Source organism: Trachurus trachurus, assembly GCF_905171665.1.
Source record: "Trachurus trachurus genome assembly, chromosome: 10".
Lineage (NCBI taxonomy): Eukaryota > Metazoa > Chordata > Actinopteri > Carangiformes > Carangidae > Trachurus > Trachurus trachurus.
In genome coordinates this window covers 2,476,054-2,486,205 of record NC_139894.1, presented here as the reverse complement: position 1 = coordinate 2,486,205, position 10,152 = coordinate 2,476,054, and the positions used below count along the sequence as shown (strand labels likewise).

The 10,152-nt window shown below is 39.3% G+C and overlaps 1 long non-coding RNA gene across 1 annotated transcript; it reads right to left on the bottom strand.

Moving 5' to 3' along the window:
- Positions 1–1,622: 1,622 nt before the first annotated feature.
- Positions 1,623–8,861, bottom strand: LOC310992529. Its single transcript, XR_014595695.1, has 4 exons — positions 8,577–8,861; positions 7,845–7,902; positions 7,618–7,659; positions 1,623–1,751 (listed from the first exon to the last, which is right to left on the bottom strand). It is a non-coding gene; the product is annotated as an uncharacterized lncRNA (long non-coding RNA).
- Between the last annotated feature and the right edge of the window lie 1,291 nt (positions 8,862–10,152).

Below are 10,152 nucleotides of genomic sequence, written 5' to 3'. Positions count from 1 at the left end.
CAACAAATAACCTAAATATTATTGCACTGTAAATTCTAACAAGTTGAGTTTACTTAAAGAAATTTAGGAAACCGATTACCTTGGGAAAAGTAAGTAAACACACTTAATTGTGTGAAGTAGTGTGCAATTATTGTATCTAAGTAAGCTTTACTTTCTTTTAAGTTGTGAGCACTTAATTTATCTGAGTATAGTTAAATCCACACAAGTGGGCATTACTTGAAATTTGTAATATATTACACTTAAGATATCTAAGTGTAATCCACTTCAATTAAGTTGACAGAAATCAGTTAAGATAAGTCACCTGTACTTAATATACTTTGCAAAATTAAGTGAGCGCTACTTCATTTTAAATAAATTCACTTAACATACCTTAGTTAAGCTAACTTAAATAAGAACACACAAAATGTCATTATGAAAACCATAGTTTATTTTCTATTGCAGTAAACAACAATAATAACAATCAACAAGCTGTTCTTCTGAAATTTGTCTAGAAAGAGACCATCAAAGGTTGAGTTTGGCTGAACAACTGGGGTGGGAAGTTTGACATTGTACTGTATAAATAAATAAAAACAAATAAATGAGTGCCATTTCCCTGCTATATTGACAATACATTTTCTTTTACATATAAGTATAAATTCATAATTTTTGTGAGAGGGATTATTATCACTGTGTTGTGTATCAAACATATTTTCTTATTTCTGGAGAACACAATATGGAGAGCTGTCCACAAAAAAAAAAATGTATGTCACAGTTTCATCATCAAAACATTTAAAAAAAAGATGCAAGTAAAATATAATATTCAATTCAGTAAAAATAAATGCATAAAACATTCAATAATGTTTTGTTTAACTGTTCAGCCCCATTATACTTGCACTCATTCACACACCACACTGTAGACAACCAGTATAGCTATCTCTAGCCACAACATCTAGCCCACAAGAGCATGTTTTAATGTTTGCAGTTTTGGACTGAGTTTTTGTTGTCCGAGGTTCAACATTATCTTCTGGATGAAGTCAAATGTGTTCTTCATACCTTTAATCCAGATGGAGTGCATATATTATGCTGCAGACAGAACACAAAGTGCTTGAGAGGTTATGGGAATCTCATCCATGACAATGTTTCCTTCAAGGATGATTGCAATGCTGTTAATCACTGGAAGCGTGTCCTCAGTCATGACCCCAACAGGCACCTGGGTGAAGTCATCTCAGTGTCCGAATCCTGCAATCAAAATAAAAGAACACAAATAAATTAGGATGTTATTACCCACGGTTAGTGTTCATTCTTGTAATCAAAGTGTCCACAAGAATGATAGCACATAGAAGAAACTAGCACTCTTGAATATTGTCTGACAGAGCTCATTTTAAAGACTATGAGCAGGAAGAAATGGCCGCATTTCAGCACATACAAAAAGCATAAAAATTTGAACAAAAAAAAAATCCTGCACATTTTGAAATCAGCCACAGTGCCTGAGAACTTTAAGACATGTGTTTGAACTGTGGCTGTTAGAAGTCCATGTGCAGGTATGCATGTGCTCGAGTAACAACATTGAATTTTAAGAAATACTTGCACTGTAGTAGTAGAGGTAGCAGGAACACTACAACACTTACTTGTGTATTGGGAGGAGTGATTGGCCGACAACTCCTTTTCTGGATTTGAAGAGGTCAGTGAGACGAGAAGTATGGTGGTCCAGAGCTTCGTAGAGGTCTTTTTTTGAGGTTTTCACTGGCAACTCTGTAGAACTCGGCAAACACCTTAAGAAACAAAAAAACATGGAGATCACGTGGGCTCTCGACGGAGATGGCGGCGTAAAGAGTTGCTCTGTGAAACCCGACACAAAAAATCGATATCGTCGATAATTATTCCCATTATTCTATACGAAATATAGCGTCTCAGTAACGGGGATATATTTGCTTCTTTTCGAGTGCAAAATACAAATGTCTAGCCGAGAACTTCGGATGCTTCAGCGCCTCAAAGATTCGCCGCTAGCATGGTCGAGGACTAGCAAGAAAATGGATGACTATGTTAGCAGACCTTCAAACGACACACCAGCTACGTCAGGTGCAACCGCTATGCCAAGTGCAGCTGCAGCTGAGGAGCCCTCACTGAGCTTCCTCGCTACAGAGATAAGAGCAATCCGCATGTCCACACAAAACATCGAGAAGGATACAAAGGAAATCAAGACTACTGTGGAGGACATTGAAGGGAAGATTAGCGCGTTAAGCTCCCGCATGGACGAGGCGGAAGACCGGGTCGCCGCACTGGAAAGCGCCGCTGATACATCCGAGCAGCACGCCAAAACTTTCCAGGAGAAAATACAGCAACTTCAGGAGCGCGTTGAGGATTTGGATAATAGAGGACGACGCTGCAATATCAAAATCCTAGGCATACCGGAGCTAAAAGAAGGGAACGACATGATTCAGTTTCTACAACAAGAAATCCCAGTCATGCTGGAGCATCGGTTCCCGACGCTGGAGATGCAGCGTGCACATCGAGTTCCCACTGGCCCGCCGAGACGAGAGCATAGAGAAGGGGACAGACCGCGGCCCGTGATGGTCAACATGCTCCGCTACCAGGTGAAAGAGGAGATACTAAGAGCAGCCAGGGAAAAGGGTCAGATCATGTGGCAAGGAGCCAGGATCATGTTTTTTCCTGACTACTCCAAGCAGACCATGGAGCGGAGGGCGTCCTTCAAACAAGTTAAAACCGATCTGAAGAATAAAGGAGTCGAATACATGCTCCGCTTCCCCGCCACCCTGGAGATTAAACACAACGGGGCGCGCCACCGCTTCACCTCGGCCGAAGAAGCATCGCAGTTCGTCAAGAGAAAGATTATAAAAGAAAGCTGAGCTAAAGACAAAACTGGGGGTAAATATTAAACTCTGATAGGCTCCTAATTATAATGCAATGATTATTCTGACACTACTAATGGAGCCGGTCAATTTTCTTTGACTTTTCTTTTTTCTTTTGATAAGCTAAATCTTTTTTCTGCTGCTCTATTACTCCACCTATTTATGTGCAACTTAGGCAGTAATAACTCAAATTGTATTGGTTAACCTAAGCTCCCACCCTGTATGATTGGGACTCAAGGCCACATTTAAGGCTTTCTCTTTTGTTTTTGGGTTGCTTTTTCCTTTTACATTCCCTACTAGGCTATATACAATTAAGGAGGAGCTTTATTACTTTAATTTTTGCTACTCCCCATACAGAGTATATGGGATTTGAACATATGCAAGTGTTGGGTTTCACGGGAAGTCGAGTTCAGGTGACATTTCCAGGTTTCCTAGTTTTGGTGTGTTCACTTTGTTTCGTCCCAGTCCTTTGAACCTGACTGGGTTTGTAGGTAGTATGTTTTGTTATGTCTGTAACATTTGTTCACCACCGCCACACTGTATTTTGGTAATGCACACAATATCTATGTACGCTTTACTACTTCATGGCTAGCACGACAGATTTGAAATTTGCCAGTTGGAATCTAAAGGGCCTTAACAATGTAATTAAGAAAAAGAAAATCCTGACATATTTGAAATCATCTAAAGTTGATATAGCCTTTGTCCAGGAAACACATCTAAACATGAAAGAATCCTTGAAATTGAAGTCCTCATGGGTGGGGAAGGTTTTCTCAAGTCCAGGAAATGGCAAAAGCAGAGGGGTTTCCATTTTGATTAATAAGGCAATTCATTTTAATGAAACAAATGTGTTAATAGATTCAGATGGTCGTTATGTGATAGTATATGGTCAACTTCTGGATACACCAATTGCTCTCTGTAATATTTACGCACCCAATTTTGATAAGCCAGAGTTTTTTCATAACCTATCACAACTTCTCTTGGACCTCGGGGATGTTCAGATAATACTTGGTGGAGATTTTAACCAAATATTAGATCAAGATCTTGACAGGTCATCGCCCAGACGCAATACAGAAAGCAGATCAGCGGCTGCCATTAGACAGCTTGCCACTGACCTGGGTCTAAAAGACATTTGGAGGCTAATGCACCCAGATGGAAGAGATTATTCATTTTTTTCTTCTCCCCACAATATCTACACAAGGATTGATTATTTTTTAATTTCTCAAACATTAGTTGATTTTTCCCTCAGCTCGGATATAGGTAATATAATCATTTCAGATCATGCCCCAGTTTTTCTCTGCCTAACAAAATTTTCACAGACACCTAAAAGCCGAAGATGGCGCCTAAATGTATCTTTATTGAAGGATAACTCATTCCTTGAGATGATTCGAAATGAAACTTCACTCTTTAAGGAAACAAATAGTAAGCAAGACAGTACCATTTCAATATGGTGGGATACTTTAAAAGCTTATTGGAGGGGGAGAATTATTTCTTATGCCTCTTACAGAAAAAGATTAGCTAATGAGAATTCCAACAAATTAGAGAGCGAACTTAAAACACTTGAAGCCTCATATTCTCAGACCAAGGATAGATCTACACTAAACAAAATTATTTCTACTAAATTTCAATTAAATAAGCTATACCACAAAAAAGCCGAGTATGCTCTGTTTCGAACTAAACAGGCATACTGGGAAATGGGTGAAAGACCTGGTCGCCTACTGGCCTACCGTTTAAAGCAACAGGATAGTATGAACCATATAGCTGGCACGCGACAACCAGATGGCCATATCTCTACCGCCTCTAAGCAGATAAACGAAAGTTTTAGATCCTTTTATGAAACTCTTTACTCATCACAAGGTGATTTAGATAAGCAGAAGTTTGATAGTTTTTTTGCTGATCTCAACCTCCCACAATTAACTGACAGTGACAGGGACTTTTTGGAGGCGCCAATAAAACTGGAGGAGATCTTTCTAGCAATCAGAAGTATGCCATCAAATAAATCTCCTGGGCTAGATGGACTGCCTGCTGATTTTTATAGAACATTTGTAGATATTATTAGCCCTATATTGCTCGAGGTCTATTCTGAAGCGTTTACAGCTGGCACCTTACCACAGTCTATGCACACTGCAGTTATATCTTTCATTCACAAAAAGGGGAAAGATGATTTGGATCCTAGTGGCTACCGACCTATTTCCTTACTCAACTGTGATCAAAAGATTTTAGCAAAGATATTAGCAAATCGTTTATCAAAAGTTATTGGAAGCATTATACATATGGACCAATCAGGCTTCATCCCAAATCGCTATAGCTCCGATAATATTCGACGGCTTGTCAATCTTCAATGCTCAGTATATGACTCCACCCATCCAACAATCGCTTTGTCGCTAGATGCCGCTAAAGCTTTCGATTGTGTCGAATGGGCTTACCTTTTTGAAACACTTGAACGATTCGGCTTTGGGAAAAATTTCATCACATGGATCAAAACTTTATATAATACCCCCTATGCTTGTGTTTTGACAAATGGTCTTATATCTAATCCGTTCCAACTACATAGGTCCACAAGACAAGGCTGCCCCTTAAGCCCGGGCTTGTTTGTGCTTGCCTTGGAGCCTTTAGCGCAGAAACTAAGGAATAATCCAGATATACATGGGATCACAGTGGGCAATGTCCATCACAAACTTTTATTGTACGCAGATGATATGTTAGTAATGTTAACGCAACCAGAAAAATCCATACCCACTTTATTAAATTGTATTGAAGAGTTTACATTGTTATCTGGATATCGCATTAATTGGGACAAATCTGAGGCCATGCCTTTATCAGGCCATTGCCCATCTACCCTCTTACATCGATGGAAATTTCGCTGGGCTTCGAAAGGCATCAAATATCTAGGCATTCGAATAACTCCTGATTATAAAGATATGGTTCGAGAGAACATCAACCCACTGCTTCAGAAAATAAAATCAGATTTTGGAAGATGGACTAAAATCCACCTTTCACTCTGGGGAAAAATACACTCTGTTAAAATGATGTCTGCACCTGTGATCTACTATATACTTTCCCACCTTCCTCTGAACATCCCTGAGTCCTACTTTAGAGATTTAGACACTCTTATTCTAGATTTTCTCTGGGACAATTCACATCATCGTTTGGGAATAAAGAAATTACAGGCCCACACAAAAACAGGGGGATTTTCTCTTCCCAACTTCAGATGGTACTGCTGGGCCTTCAATATGAAACACATAAGAATGTGGTTACCTAATGATGAGACAGGAGATAGACCAAGTTGGTTCCAAATAGAAGCTGAAATGAGTGGGGGGTTATCCCCTTGGTCCGAGTTATTTAGTACAAAATTCTCATCACATAATGATAACCCTATTATTGCTAATACTAAACTAATGTGGCATAAACTACATAGAGCAGGGCGTTGGGACTTTTTCAAATCCCCTCATGCACCTCTATGGAATAACAAGCAAATTCTAATCGGGAACAAAATAGTTAACTGGACTATATGGCAAAAAGCAGGGATAAACTACATTTCACATTTATTTGATAGTAACACTAAGCTATTTCTAACCTTTAACCAAATAGTGGATAGATACAAACTACCACATAATCAATACTGGAGATATGTCCAAATGCAAAGCACCTTGTCAAAATGGATAGGAGGCCCGCTTACCTGCCCTACAGGCAGCCCAATTGAGGAACTGCTAAATAGATCAAGTTCAGGTAGGGGCATTACTCTTAAGATCGTTAGTTTATTACAGGAACAACTATGTGACCCTTTGCTCAAGGTTAAGAAACATTGGGCAGGCGACTTGGCTATAGACATATCTACTGAAGATTGGAAGTCGTGTTTAAATAACATCAATACAATGTATAAAGAAATGGGTAATAGATTTATTCAATTGAAAATAATACATAGATGGCATCGGACGCCACAACAACTTTATAAATGGAACTTAATACCTGTAGACTCTTGTTGGAGATGTGACGGGAGTGGTGCTTCCATACTACATATACTTTGGACATGTCCAGCGCTTAAGGACTGGTGGAACAACATTCATCAGGTTATATTTGAAGTCCTGCGCAAAAAGTTCCAAATCTCTGCAAAACTGTGTGTCTTGGGATCGACTACTGAGCTTAAGGACAAGGACTTTACATGTTTTGAAAAAAGATGGATTATTTTAGCTCTCACTACAGCAAAACGGATACTACTAAGACACTGGAGGAAAAAACTGCCACCCCCTTATGAAGAATGGACTACAACAATGGCACAGTTAGCTGCCTACGAGAGGGTGACATACTCCCTACTGGATAAACTGGATCAATATATGCCCACTTGGAGCCCTTTTACTGACTGGCTGTCTGTGGGTTAATGGTTGCCGTGACAATGCAGTGTTGTCGTTGATTTGATGTGCTTGTCTGTCGAGAGGTATCAGTGTGGTGGTATGTGGTTGTGTTTGTTTGTTTTGTTTTGATTTGTTTGTTCTTGTTTTTGTTTTGTTTTTTGAAAAAAAAAAGAAAAGAACAATAACTTAGGGAGTACATTTCTGGCCGTGTCGGCCCCCTGATTGAATGAATGGATCTCTCCCTGTCTGTATTATTTGATTGTTAATCTTCAATAAAAAGTACATTACAAAAAAAAAAGAAACAAAAAAACATATCCAAAGGATTGTTTACTCCACCATGGTAGTCATTTAACGCCAATAGTCTATTTGACTGTCACATATGATAACACAGTCAACACAGTGTTGGTGACCGAGCGTACCTCTTTTCAAACTGCCACCAACTTCACTGCCAGAGACACCACCTAAGGAGAAAAAAATAAATGTAAAAAAAAATATTAAATAAGTACAATTTTAACAGTCATGTGTTGTGTCTTATCCAAGAAAGATTAATTGATGAACTGATTAATATTGTTTCAATAATGTTTTTTCAAACTAGTGCCATAAAACAGACAGCATTTTTGAATTTCTAAATGAAAGCAGTACCCACCTTGTCTCTTTTCTTCTGTGTTGATTTGTTGGCTTTGTTTACCAGGGTCTTGTACCACCTGCATGAAATAAAACAAACAGGCTAAAGTCACTAGTCAGTGCCAGGTATGAGCATTGATCAAAATACTGTAATTATTCATATCATCATGATCAGCCTTTGATAGTTGAATAACAGCTGAAACCAAACTTTCTCTCCTATTTAGCTGGTTATGTTACTATGGAATATCTGATTAGCATTGGATTTGCACCCAGAGCAAACAGGAAGGCAGCAACGATATTTTATAAAAGTATTCAGCCTCGGCTTCCGTGCTCGCGGCGGCACGTCGAGGCTACCGTTGCCCCGGCAACAGCCATGATCTGCCCACTGCGGAGCCCGGAGCCGCCCCCTCCACGGCCGTTAAGATAACTAAAAACAGCTAAATTAGCAGCTAATTTAGCAGCTAACGGGCAACAGGGCTAGTGCAGGAGCAGAGGGGACATGTTACACTACATGGGGGCTCGCACCACGCCGTTTAGACCGAGTCAAAACACTTTTTTTTATCGGACTCGTTTTTTAACTTTCTAACATCTGCTCTGTGAACAGGCGCGCGGACACACACATGCTAACCATGATGCTAACATGCCACCGGTCTTGGAAGAGAAAGTCGGGGCTGTTGGCTGGTTTATTCGAACAATTCTCATTCCAAAAATTAAATTATATTGACAAGATTATAAACAAAAGCTTTACACTTACCGAAGTAAACGTTAGATCCATCCTTCCGTGAAAGCACCGGCTGTACTGTGCATGGCCTCTACCCGGCTTGCGCGGGCATGCGCACTGGAGCACACAGCTCTGTTTACTTGAGTCTCATACCACAAACTGTGCTACGAACTCAGAAAAACCAAGTACGTAAAACTTAATAAACAAGTATGCAGGTAAAAAGTACAGAAAACTCGGTGTAATAAAGTAAACTTAAAGAACCAGTATGAATTGAGTTAAATGCACTATTTTATCTTTAGTCAGGTCATTGTTTGCATTTACAGTACATCTCCTATTTCTCTTTAATCATGATAAAATTGAAGTAAGCCGCCTGAACAACACACATTACCATTTATTGGCCCAGTTCTAATAGATTTCCCTCTTTATAATAAAGGAACATTTTTCCTCCTCTTGTTTTTACCTTCATTCACATTCACAGCCTGAACATCACCGTCGTCGTCCCCGAAGGTGAAGTGGGAACGCCGCCGACACGCTGCAGAAAACCTACTTTTTACCCTACAGTCACTTCACCAGTTTAATTACTTCCACTGAGAATTCATCACGTAATTTGACTTAGTTTTAATTAAAATATTACCTTCTAAATATTCCCATTCCTAATCTTCCTCAGCTGATCTACAATGTATTATTTCATTTCTCAGAGCTGTTTTTTTTTCCGTCTGTGTGTGTTATGTGTGTTATATGTGTGTCCAGAGGAGACGTGGTGGAGGTTTGGAGCTTCCTGCCGTCTGCAGTCAGACAGCAGTCACAGCGAACAGCCGGTCCTTCCACTATAAAGGTCTGTGTAACCTTTCTAACACAATTTCACAAAAGACTGCTCTGTTTGTTCTGCTCACAGAAATAAAGCTAATTACAAAAACCCGCCCAAACGCCTTGACCTTTCCCTCTGGGTAATTACAGCCTCTCATTTCTTTTCTTTATTTCATTTATTCCTTCTTCTACTTCTTCTTCTTTCCCGTGGTGGCATGCGTTCATCTTCAGCTCGGCTCTCAGGACAATCAGATGGAAAAAAAAAAAAAAACTCACAGAAGAAAAAAAGACAATACAAATATAAGGAGATTCTTAAAGTTTAATCTGAATGCAAACACACTGTCCTCTATGTGAAGGTCACACTGTGGAAAAGCTTCACAATGTTTTGCTTACAGTTTCAAAGTGCAGATTAGAAACATTAAAATTTTAACCGTTGAGTGGTGACGTTCAACAGAAAAAAAAAAGAAAAGAAAAAAAACGAGCATCACGGCTGCACGTCCGACAGTAAAGCTGCTTTTTAAACAGCGATAATATTGTTTCATAAGCTCATTTCACAGAGAAAAAAAAGGCGCAATAATAAACTGAGTGTATTAGGAACACTGAGCTAAAACTAACACTCCTGCAATAAATCCTCCTTCATGAAGGTCATAATGTTCAGAGTTTGTCGGCTGGAGGATGTTGAACTGTTTTACTGCGTTTTACACAGAGAGAGAGAGACAAAGTGTGTCTCTGTGTGTGTGTGTGTCATCCTCTAATGTTTGTGTTTTAATGTTTTAACTGGGATTTTGTTGCGTTTTTGTAT